This window comes from Lissotriton vulgaris, chromosome 6 (assembly GCF_964263255.1).
Source record: "Lissotriton vulgaris chromosome 6, aLisVul1.2, whole genome shotgun sequence".
Lineage (NCBI taxonomy): Eukaryota > Metazoa > Chordata > Amphibia > Caudata > Salamandridae > Lissotriton > Lissotriton vulgaris.
This window is the reverse complement of record NC_141694.1, coordinates 453439027-453452153: the sequence shown is the minus strand read 5'-3', so window position 1 is coordinate 453452153 and position 13127 is coordinate 453439027.

Genomic DNA, 13127 nt, shown 5'->3' with positions numbered 1-13127 from the left:
CTCATCTTCATCAACATCATCCTCCTCTTATATATCTACCTCCATAACTCTAAGTTTTTCTGGAACCTTCCTTTTCAGAAGCATTGTCTTGTGGTGTGCATCACTCTCAGACTGAGCTGGTGGCTGCCAAGTGGCATCACGATCATCAGAAGCGTGCTTGAAGAAGAAGATGATGGACTACGCCTCCTTTTCCTTGCTGATGGTATGGAAGACAATACTTCTTCCGAAACAGTGGTTTGCTACACTTTGTCTGCAGGTAGCTCGATTTCCTGAAATGCCCCTACTTCAGGAGCAATAACTACTATTTTGGGCTGTTCTTGCGGCTGCTGCTGTTCATGCAGCTCCCGCTGTTGTTGCAGCTGCTGCTGTTGTTGTTGTGGCTGCTGCTGTTATTGTTGCGGCTGCTGCTGTTGTTGCGGCTGCACACTTATCTGCTGATTTTCCGCCTGTACTACTTTGCGATAATGACATTTCAACATCGCTGCTCGTTAGTAGACTGGCTACCTCTGCGACACTCAAGGGTTTGGGCCTAGGTTGGTGGAATTGGACCGCTGGTGTGGAGGTGCTGCTCCCAGCTTGGTTCCCGGACAACACTGCTGCAGGCTTAACTTTTTTGGTCCCCAAAAAAACATTAGCCAGCACACCAGTCGTGGTTAATGGCACTTCCTTTTTCTGTTCCTTCTACTCACCGGCAATTTTCTTTGTACTGGACCTGGTACCTTTCTTTGGGGCCACATTCTTCAGATGTCAGGCAGGACGCAGATGCACAACAAGTTGTGGTCACACGTGGATGTGATGCACAGCAGGACTTCTGGCTGGCTGGCAGTACAACGGGTGATGATGATGACACCTTCTCCTCTGGCTTTTTGTGGACCTAAAAGCAAAAAAGCCAGGAGAAGAACATCAGCGAAATGTTGCATTTGTTGTTGTGGTTCAGTTACTACTGTAGTAGTGCAAACAAAAGATATGGTCCAGCCATTTCTGAGACTTTGTCAACAAGGGCTATGTTATACTACTGTGTACACACACTACACTCTCAAGAAGGATAGGAAAGAGAATAAGAACCACCAAAATAAAAATGCAATGGAAGTGGGATGGACCCTATTTGCCATTAAATTATTTGAGCATCACATCATTCATGGAGCTGCTGCTGGCAAAGGGATTGGATGGATGGAATCAGTAAGCCAATAGGAAAACCATGCAGGCCTTTATGGCAAAAGCGGGACACTAATTAGTCCCACCTCAAAAAAAGCCACCAGCCTGGGACACACTAGGAGCTGACAAAAGGACTATAAAAGCCAGGCAATGGATGCATGCTGAAGCACGCTGCTCTGTCTTTTTAATGCCATAAAATGCAAATAGGAAAATTCACAGGCCCCAAGAAGGTCTGCAGGGTGCATGCATTGCACACCAACACACACCAGGCACACAACAAAAGCATGTCTTTAAGACGCCCAACAACAGAAAGCCCACCATATAAAAACACACTTCCCAACTCATTCCAATGCCATCCATGTCCTAAATGATGTCTAAATTCAACAGACCACACAGAAACACTTGATTAATAAAGCTGTGGTTACCTGCTCTGAGCCTACTGTATGAAAGCAGGCCTGTTGGCAGACAAGGCCAGACAAGCTTGCAAGCCTAGGCTTCAAAATGGCCACCAGCCACATGGCCAACCCCAAAATCAGAAAGCCCACCCCCAAAAAACACATTTCACTACTCAACCCAATGCCATCTATGCCCTAAATGATGTCTAAATTCAACAGACCACACAGAAACACTTGATTAATAAAGCTGTGGCTACCTACTCTGACCCTACTGGATGAAAGCAGGCCTGTTGGCAGACAAGGCCAGACAAGCTTGCAGGCCTAGGCTTCAAAATGGCCACCAGCCACATGGCCAGGCCCAACATCAGAAAGCCCAACCCAAGAAAACACACTTCCCAACGTAATCAATGCCATCCATGCCCTAAATGATGTCTAAATTCAACAGACCACACAAAAACACTTGATTAATAACGTTGTGGCTACCTGCTCTGAGCCTACTGGATGAAAGATGGCCTGTTGGCAGACAAGTCCAGACAAGCTTGAAAGCCTAGGCTTCAAAATGGCCACCAGCCACATGGCCAGGCCCAACATCAGAAAGCCCACTCCAAAAACACACTTCCCAACTCAATCCAATGCCGTCCATGCCCTAAATGATGACTAAATTCAACAGACCACACAGAAACACTTGATTAATAAAGCTGTGGTTACCTGCTCTGAGCCTACTGTATGAAAGCAGGCCTGTTGGCAGACAAGGCCAGACAAGCTTGCAAGCCTAGGCTTCAAAATGGCCACCAGCCACATGGCCAACCCCAAAATCAGAAAGCCCACCCCCAAAAAACACATTTCACTACTCCGTTTAACCGTTTCAAAATGCTTTATTCGGTTTGTATAGATACAACCATATAGCACATTCATAAATACAATTGAAGTCACTTTTGTAAAGAATGATGAAACTTGCTAAAAACAATTGCATTAGTACAGGCAATCAAGATAAAATCTGAAAGAAAAAATAATCACTAAATGTGGTGTCAGTTTACACGTTTTGTGCAAGAAATGCCGGGAGGAATAAAAATAAGAGACCTATACAGGGCGAAAAGTGCAGTAGTATGTGCAAAATAAGCAATAATTGGACATAGCATTTTAGCAACGATCAGCAAATTAATGCAAAGCATATCACATCAATGTACCATGGGATAATCACTTGTAGATAGCAGCCATTTTTAACGTTTGGTACAACATGCAAATAGGTAGTACTTAAACAAGAGACATATTCCAGGTCTAAAGTGCGGTAAAGTGTGCAAAATATGCAATAAAAAGGGAGGCGTTTATATTTAGCAGCAATTTTTAAAGTGTAGTGCAAAACTTGCTAAGTGGTGGTACCAGTCAAGGGGGGGTTTAGACTGAGCATAAAGTGCAATAGTGTGTGCAAATTATGCAAGAGATAACTAAAGTGCAATGTTTACAACTTCTCTCACGTATTTTAGCAGCAATTGTATACAATCAAAAAGAGGCCTGAACTGGGCATAAAGTGCAGTAGTATGTGCAAAAATATGCCAGAGTAACTAAAGTGCATTAACTATAAAAATCTGTTTACATATTTATCAACAAATATATACAGGAATTTTTAAAAAGGTATAAGTCCAGAGGGGAACAAGCCAAAGGAGCAGTTGATACAAGATCTAAAATCATGATAAAAACCAAAGGTCACGTATAAGAGAAATGCATAAGGTTTGACAGTAGCTCACAATTGATCATAGGTGTCTTTTCCAACGGAGATCATATGATAATTGATTTCCTGTGCCTAATACATTTAAGAATATAAGTGGCTACACGATAACATATGTTAGGGGACGACAGGTCAAACAGCAGTTGCATTGCAGCTCTTATATCATACGTACTGTATTCTAAAAATAATTGTTTTAAATAAAATTTTCTAAAACCAGTATAAAAGTTGCAACATAGTAAAAAGTGGCAGATACTCTGTTTCGATTTCCCATCGCATGGGCACGGGCAAGACCCCGGCTTCTTTATAGTAGGGAAGGCCACCAAATGGTGGACTATACCCAGCCTCAGGCGTGCCAAAACGAAACGATGGGAGTTAATACTGACGAATATAAGGTATGATGGGAATCCTGTATTTAAATTGTATTCCAGGTACAGTTTGAAGGTACTTTGTGTAATGTACCCCTTCATTCTAATCCCTTCAGCATGATCCATGAAGGCGGTTTTAAGGTCACGCTTCGTTAAAACTAATTCTGTTGGGGTATCTTTAAAAATATCCTGGCAAAAAAGGGAATTATACCAGTGAAAAATGTGTTTTAGCCAGGGGATTTTTAAATGCTGGTCCAGTTTAATACAATCTAAAATTAATTCCTGGGTAAACTTGGTTTCATCTTTGGCCCAGATAGAACGCCAAAGGGAGAGGGGACGTAGTGCAATCAAGTCTGTGGCATGGTGTATGCCCAACTCCCTATGTGTAATTTCGTTGGAAGCTGAAGCAGGAAGACATAATAGGCGTTTAAGATACCTATTTTCTTCCTGCTGAATGGAGAGGGCGATCTGGGAATTATATCCCCATATCCCTGCTCCGTAAAGGGCAGAGGACATGCACCTGGAGTTATAAATAGAAATCATCTCCCTTATTCTACGCCCCCCTAATTTGGAGGCGAATCTGAAGGTGCAGTTAGTATTTCTGATCATCTTCATGCCTATGCAAGATTGCTCATTAGCCCATCTCCCGTCCCCAGAAAAGGTAATGCCTAGGTAACAGAAATGTTGCACAGACTCGAGTTTATCCCCATCAAGAAAAAATGACTTACTTTTCTTTAATTTCTTCCCACAAGTCATAGTCATAGTCTTACCCTTATTAATTTTGAGCATTCTGCCTTTAATAAAAACATTAAATTTGTCAATTAACTTTTGGAGCCCATTCGCGGTCCTGGAAATCAGGACCGCGTCGTCCGCGTATAAGAGGACGGGTATTTGTTTGCCATTTATCATAGGGGCATCTGCATAGGACTCTTGTAGGGACTGATCGACCTGGTTTATAAAAAGGGAAAACAGCAAGGGTGCGAGAACGCACCCCTGCCTAATCCCTCTACCTATTTTAAAAAAGGGGGTGCACTCTCCATTTGGCCCAAATCTAACTTTGCTTGATAGGCTACTGTACATTCTGGCCAGCAGGTGAATAATTTCGGGGGGTGCGCCCATAGCGAGTAATGTTGGCCAGAGCAGTGTGTGTTCCACTAGGTCGAACGCCGAGCTTAGATCGGCAAAACACATGAACAAATGCCCTTCCTTTGCTCTTGTGTACTTGCCGATGATAAGCTCAAGGTTCACACACTGCTCCATGGTTCCTATACCCCTACGGAACCCGTACTGGATGGGTGATAGGACATTATTGTCCTCAACCCAGGACTCTAATCTTCCCAGAAGCACGCGACTAAGTATTTTTAATGACGAGTCCAAAAGAGAAATTGGGCGATAATTACGTGCTTCAGCCCTTGAACCTTTTTTAAAAAGAGGCACCAAAATGGATTGACCCCATGAGGTAGGTAATTCGTTCTCAATAGCAGCATTGAAATAACGTGTTAAAATAGGCGCCCAAAGGTCAATCTCAGATTTAAAAAAGTCCACAGGGACCCCGTCCGGGCCCGGGGCTTTCCCCCCCTTGCTTTTCTCTATAGCATCCTGCACCTCATTCAAAGATACTGTAAACAATAATTTCTCCCATTTAAAATTAATTGGCATTCCAGTTAAAACATTAGAATCTGAACAATCAGAGTTAAAAATCCCAGTGAAGTGTATAATCCAATCTTGACAACTGACATGCGAGGTAAGCTCAGGGATGTTATCATTCTTTAAGAACGGACTGTTTACAGTGTCCCAGAAGAGTTTGTGATCTTTTGTTTCAGCTGCCCGATCTAATTTAACCCATGCCTCATCCTGTAGTTCTCTCTTCCGAGTAGCCAGGGCAATTTTATAGTTGTGACGGTCTTCCCTTATCTTGCAGTGGTCTCTCGGTTTTGTGTCTAATGAGGTTTTTAGCCTTTTTAGTGACTGGGCACAGTTATCATCAAACCACGCTGTCTTAACTTTTCTTCGTTCCCTTGATTTACTTGTCAATGATTTCTCAACAGTTTGTGTGATGATTAGAAATTTAGACAGCAAGATTTCTGGGCATGGTGTTGGAGATAAACAGTACTCCACTTGTCCGTGGCAATTAATGATTACGTTGGTGACAATTTTGGTGGGGTCAACTTTTGTCCATTTCACCCTCATTCCGTTTGGTCTTCCTACGGAGATGTCCTGGATAGGTTGGCCGTAGAAATTCCTTTTTGACGGCCAGCCCAGTAATTCGACGGATACACTGTTGTGGTCACTGACCGTTTGTTCGATTACCCACACATTTATATACGTTGCAGAGCTGGAGACAATAATGTGGTCTATAAGTGAATGGCTGTTCCTTCCGTGGAATGTCGGGCATCTAACATTATTAGCATTCGTATTGCATTCCAGAAGTTCCAAATCATATTTGGCCAATAGGTTATTCAAGGCACTTCCTAGGGTGTTATGTGGGAAGTGGTTGAAGACGCTGGTAGTTTCCCTTCCAGAGTATTCCTCCCTGTGGCCACAAGCCCCCTTAAGCGCATAGGAGCACGTTTTGATGTTAAAATCTCCGGCCCACAAGATTACCGCTGGTTTAGGGGAGTTTGATAACATTGCGTCAATAGCCTGCTCGATCTCAGAGATGAACAACCCCTGGCTGTGGCTGGCGATGTTATTGTAAAAGTTCACGATTATTAAATCTTTAGGTCCACTATGGGTCACACGCAAAACAGATGCATAATCTCCCACGACTACATGGCTACTGACCCAAAACTCAGTCAATGTTGTAGATAGCAGGGTCACTAAACCCCCCTTAGCGCGGCCAGCCTGCGAAGCCACAGCCAGCACGCTAAAAGAGGAATATCCCTCGACATGTACTTCTGCTCTGTCCCACGTTTCTTGAAGGCATATGATGTCATAGCCTTGCTTAAGAAAGCCATCCCATACAGGTGTGTTTACCTTGGAAGCTAGGCCCGCTACATTCCATGTGATAACCCTCAGTGAACTTTCCCTGGATACATGGGATGGAATCATTTCTGTTGTGGCTGTCGATGACATTTGATCGCCTAGATTGTTTACAACAGGACAGGTACTGTTAACTATCGTTGCCATGTCATTAGGGCTGGTTATGGGGTTCTCTATGGACGGTTCATTGGCAGGTAGAATTTTAGGCGGGCATGTGCGGTTGGGGTCGGATATCGTGGTTAGATTATTTGGACTTAGAGCAGAGGTGTTTATATGGATTTCGCTTTCTCCAGTAGATGTATCTGGCAGTCAATCGTTTTCGTCAAGAGGGTTGAACATCTGGAATCTATTAGATGTTGGAACAGCGAATTGACCAAAGATGTTACTTCCGGACCCGGTTGTATTGTGGTAATTGAGATAATTGGGGTTAGGCATTCTGTACAATTCCATAGGTGGTTGTGGAACATGCTGGTTATTAAATACATGAGTGGTCGTGGGGTACAAAGGATGGAGAGGATGCCCGGCTAATAGTGCAGGTGCCTGCTGTGCAGGTGGATAAGGTGTATTAGTTGCTCTAGGATGTTTGAAATTCTGCACGGGTGTCTTGAACCCCACCAGGTTTCTATAAAAATAATCCAAAGGGAACAGGGTTGTGTTATATTCATTGTCAGAGGGGATGGGTGCGTTCAAGATGGAATCACGCGCCCATTCAGTGGTTTTGTAATTTATAATTACGCAGTCCCCGTTTATTTCCTTTTTGCTTGGACCCACCCACCCTACCCTTTGAGTTGAGATAATCTGGCCTGCACCACTTAAGGGGAAGCCACAGTTGTTGACCAGCCAATATAAAATTTTATTTTTAAGAGTTTCACTGTTTTCAAATTGGGAGGGTTTGAGTTTTGGTACGTTAGCAAGGATTGCCACCAAAGGCCTACTTTCTGGTGGGAGATTGATCACGGCAGGGATGATATTGTTATAGTAGCTACGCGCCGGTGGGTTCCTGCTTGCTGAGGTGTAATCCTTGAGCACCTCCCCGGCTGCTCTGTTAGAGATGGAAGAAGATGGGCCGTTATGGGTGTTACTTTGTAAAGTTACAGTTTTATAGGTAGGTGCTGGTGGGTTCGTATTACTCACTGTTGGAGCCTGTGGTTTAGGTGCAGTATGGGCAGTTGTTTTAGCCTTATTCCTGGTAGATACATTTGTGATGGGTTGAGTGGTTTGTGTAGTTTGTGGGCCTAGGTGTTCAAGGATGTCTAATTTGGCTAGGCCCAATTTTTCCAGGTTTTCCACCTTTTCACCTATTTGCTCAAGTTTATCATTTAAGGGAGCAATAAGGTGCTTCATAGCATCCGTGATTTGGACCAGTATTGACTCCATATTAACTGCCGGTCCTGTATTAGGCATCAATTGTGCAATTCCATTAAGTGGATCTATGGGCGGTGTTGGTAAGATGGTCTTCTTTCTTTTGCCCTTTAGTTTCAAACATCCCCTTAAAAAAGCCTGTGGTTTCTTGGTGTAAGTGCGTCTGGTTCTGCGTTGGGCGGTGCCCTGGTTGGTTATACTACTGTCGCTGCTGTTGTTGACTAAGTCTATTGTATGCATAGTATCTGCAGTATCGCAGGTAATCAATGATGCGCTAGGCGCTGCACTGGGGCCCGATTCCTCAGGTGGTGGAACATCAATATGTAAGTTAGGAGTTAGGGATAGACGGCTGTCCCTATCTTGGAGTTGTGTGGGAGATGTAGGAAGATCTACTGTGGGTGGAGGCACAGTTCCAGGGAGACCTGTGTAAGATTGCATAAGAATGGAATCGTTGGATAATGCTGTCATATTGATATTATATACAGTGCTATCAACAGGTAGTGGTGTGCGGTGAATTAAACAGGCACTAGGTGGTAGAGACAAACGTCTCTCAGTGTTTTCGATGGCATTTGCTACCACTACAATTGTCTGTTGAAGCATGCGGTCAATTGCAGTTAACGTTGGTAATGGTGTCTTGGTTTGGGCAGCGGTCCTTGCAACGGAGCGTGTGTTAATAGGCGTTTTTTTAACCGTGTTCTTGGTGGTGGGTTTAGATGCAATTGGAGCCATTAGCAATATATTAATCACAAAGCGTTGTTACCTTGATAGTCGCTGCGAAATTGGCCAGGGGGTGGTGCCCAGCCCAGTCTCCTCAGGCCTCTGAGGGCCACAGAGGGCCCGCCCTTTGCCCGGGCTTAGCCCGGCGCCTGCCCGCGCGCGTCCCGCGACGCGGGAAGGGATGCCCCTTTTGTGCGCCTCCTGGCGCGCTCAGCCTCGACGCGACTTCCGTCCTGGTCGCGGAGGCTTCTGGGGCTTGTGGTCTTCGACTCCCCCGCTCGGCGGCAGCACTGGTGGTCAGAGGCTGCAGCGGGGGGAGGAGACCAGCGATGACAGGGGAGCGCGCTGGGCGCCACAGGCAGGTCCCGCGGTGGAGAGGAAGAGCCCAGCGGACAACTGCAGCGGACAGCCAGGGAACTCCGAAGAGCAGCAACAACAGGTGACCGGAAGGAAACACACCCACTCCCCAGCAAGGGATGCCCCTTTTGTGCGCCTCCTGGCGCGCTCAGCCTCGACGCGACTTCCGTCCTGGTCGCGGAGGCTTCTGGGGCTTGTGGTCTTCGACTCCCCCGCTCGGCGGCAGCACTGGTGGTCAGAGGCTGCAGCGGGGGGAGGAGACCAGCGATGACAGGGGAGCGCGCTGGGCGCCACAGGCAGGTCCCGCGGTGGAGAGGAAGAGCCCAGCGGACAACTGCAGCGGACAGCCAGGGAACTCCGAAGAGCAGCAACAACAGGTGACCGGAAGGAAACACACCCACTCCCCAGCAAGGGATGCCCCTTTTGTGCGCCTCCTGGCGCGCTCAGCCTCGACGCGACTTCCGTCCTGGTCGCGGAGGCTTCTGGGGCTTGTGGTCTTCGACTCCCCCGCTCGGCGGCAGCACTGGTGGTCAGAGGCTGCAGCGGGGGGAGGAGACCAGCGATGACAGGGGAGCGCGCTGGGCGCCACAGGCAGGTCCCGCGGTGGAGAGGAAGAGCCCAGCGGACAACTGCAGCGGACAGCCAGGGAACTCCGAAGAGCAGCAACAACAGGTGACCGGAAGGAAACACACCCACTCCCCAGCAAGGGATGCCCCTTTTGTGCGCCTCCTGGCGCGCTCAGCCTCGACGCGACTTCCGTCCTGGTCGCGGAGGCTTCTGGGGCTTGTGGTCTTCGACTCCCCCGCTCGGCGGCAGCACTGGTGGTCAGAGGCTGCAGCGGGGGGAGGAGACCAGCGATGACAGGGGAGCGCGCTGGGCGCCACAGGCAGGTCCCGCGGTGGAGAGGAAGAGCCCAGCGGACAACTGCAGCGGACAGCCAGGGAACTCCGAAGAGCAGCAACAACAGGTGACCGGAAGGAAACACACCCACTCCCCAGCAAGGGATGCCCCTTTTGTGCGCCTCCTGGCGCGCTCAGCCTCGACGCGACTTCCGTCCTGGTCGCGGAGGCTTCTGGGGCTTGTGGTCTTCGACTCCCCCGCTCGGCGGCAGCACTGGTGGTCAGAGGCTGCAGCGGGGGGAGGAGACCAGCGATGACAGGGGAGCGCGCTGGGCGCCACAGGCAGGTCCCGCGGTGGAGAGGAAGAGCCCAGCGGACAACTGCAGCGGACAGCCAGGGAACTCCGAAGAGCAGCAACAACAGGTGACCGGAAGGAAACACACCCACTCCCCAGCAAGGGATGCCCCTTTTGTGCGCCTCCTGGCGCGCTCAGCCTCGACGCGACTTCCGTCCTGGTCGCGGAGGCTTCTGGGGCTTGTGGTCTTCGACTCCCCCGCTCGGCGGCAGCACTGGTGGTCAGAGGCTGCAGCGGGGGGAGGAGACCAGCGATGACAGGGGAGCGCGCTGGGCGCCACAGGCAGGTCCCGCGGTGGAGAGGAAGAGCCCAGCGGACAACTGCAGCGGACAGCCAGGGAACTCCAAAGAGCAGCAACAGGTGACCGGAAGGAAACACCATTTCACTACTCAACCCAATGCCATCTATGCCCTAAATGATGTCTAAATTCAACAGACCACACAGAAACACTTGATTAATAAAGCTGTGGCTACATACTCTGACCCTACTGGATGAAAGCAGGCCTGTTGGCAGGCAAGGCCAGACAAGCTTGCAGGCCTAGGCTTCAAAATGGCCACCAGCCACATGGCCAGGCCCAACATCAGAAAGCCCACTCCAAGAAAACACACTTCCCAACGTAATCAATGCCATCCATGCCCTAAATGATGTCTAAATTCAACAGACCACACACAAACACTTGATTAATAAAGTTGTGGCTACCTGCTCTGACCCTACTGGATGAAAGCAGGCCTGTTGGCAGACAAGGCTTGACAAGCTTGCAGGCCTAGGCTTCAAACTTGCCACCAGCCACATGGCCAGGACCAACATCAGAAAGCCCGCCCCCCAAAAACACACTTTCCAACTCAATCCAATGCCATCCATGCCCTAAATGATGTCTAAATTCAAAAGACCTCTCAAAAACACGTGATTAATAAAGCTGTGGCTACCTGCTCTGTGTTAAGGGAATACATACAACTACTGGTTTACCCAACTGATTTTCATGAGGTTGTTGATTCTCATCTGTACTCATCGTTCCTTGTCTCTTGCATACATTCCCCAAGTGAGATAATATCTTAGCCTGTATCTTGATATTGTTATTTCAGCTTGTTCATTTGTATTTACAATGTTTGTTTGCTAAGTCAGCATTTCTGTTTGCACCTCTCAATGTTTGTTGGGCAACGCCTAAATAACACGTGTAATACTAACTGAACAATCCAGCGTGCGAGCTATGCAAATATTAAACTGCCGATCTGAAAGCTATTTAAAGGAGCGCTCGTAACGTGACGTTGCTTCGTCTCTGCCATTCGTCACGACGAGCGCTCCAGCCTTCACTCGAGAATCCAGCCTGCAGCTCGGGAAACCCAGACCTTCTTTCCAATTCCCCTTCCTTGCCGTCAACTTCCGATCTATCCTCCGCTTTCCCCTTCCATCCAACCCCCGTTTTCGGCTTCCCTACGTGAATCCTCGCTCAGACTTCCCTCGACTTGGCAGTCACCGGAGGACCTCCGAGGAGCTTCCGGAGACCGTGAACCATCCGTCTTCTTCCTGGAAACCTCCAACAGAGTCTAGGAGAGAGAAGAAGGACAGTAAGCTTACAAGACTTTTTTTTTCGAAGGAATTAAAAGCATAGATAGTAGAAGGACCTCTGAAGGCTTCCCAAAACAAAACAAACAAGCCTTGCCCACTACAAATTATTGGAATTACGAAAACGTACTTGTTATTCTCAGAACTTTTGGGACATTACTGTTAAATGTTTTGGCATAACATTTTATGCAATTGTTATTATATTGTCTGTATTACCAAATTGAGTTTGAGTATAATTCTCAAATACAACAACCCCAGGATACTCTGCTGGTCACAGATGTTATTGGCTGCTGGTGTCTTTGTTTGTTTCTTTCTTTGTTTTATTTACAGAACCCTTTGGAGGATTAACCAACTGGTACACAGGTATGTGCATGGTATTAGTGTGAATATTAACAACCACTAACCACTAATCTTATGCTAAATAATGAAAAACTTCAGTACTGAATACATCCTATTTTATCTCTTAAGACAGTAGTCTAAGCACAAATCAGACTGCGCAAAAGCCTGTGCCAGTGAAGTGTGAACGAGGGCCGCTTTCTCAAACGGTCAGTAGTATATGTACATTGTATATGATTTTTAGACAATAACTGTTACAATTCCTGAAAAGAGAGTATTGATATTTGTGTACAATAACACAGGACACGTGAGAACGAGACTTCGGCCAAGAACACTTCTTGAAAGCAACAGCTGGAACTTGTGAGGAACCAGTGTTTGTTTGTTTGTTTCTCTTCCACTTCCCCTTTCCCTTGTGGACTGGAAGGCTTAGTAGGAGTTTAACTTCCTTGCTACGCTGATTAGTCTCTGAGGGAGTTGGGACCTAACGGCGCCAAGAGGAAATAACTGGAGCACCTCACGTGATTGCGCAACACTCTGAGCCTACTGGATGAAAGCAGGCCTGTTGGCAGACAAGGCCAGACAAGCTTGCAGGCCTAGGCTTCAAAATGGCCACCAGCCACATTGCCTGGCCCAACATCAGAAAGCCCACCCCAAAAAAAACACACTTCCCAACTCAATCCAATGCCATCCATGCCCTAAATGATGTCTACATTCAACAGACCACACTGAAACACTTGATTAATAAAGCTGTGGGTACCTGGTCTGAGCCTACTGGATGAAAGCAGGCCTGTTTGCAGACAAGGCCAGACAAGCTTGCAGGCCTAGGCTTCAAAATGGCCACCATCTGCATGGCCAGGCCCAACATCAGAAAGCCCACCCAAAAAAAAACACATTTCCCAACTCAATCCAATGACATCCATGCCCTAAATGATGTTTAAATTCAATAGACCCCGCAGAAACACTTGTTTAATGCAG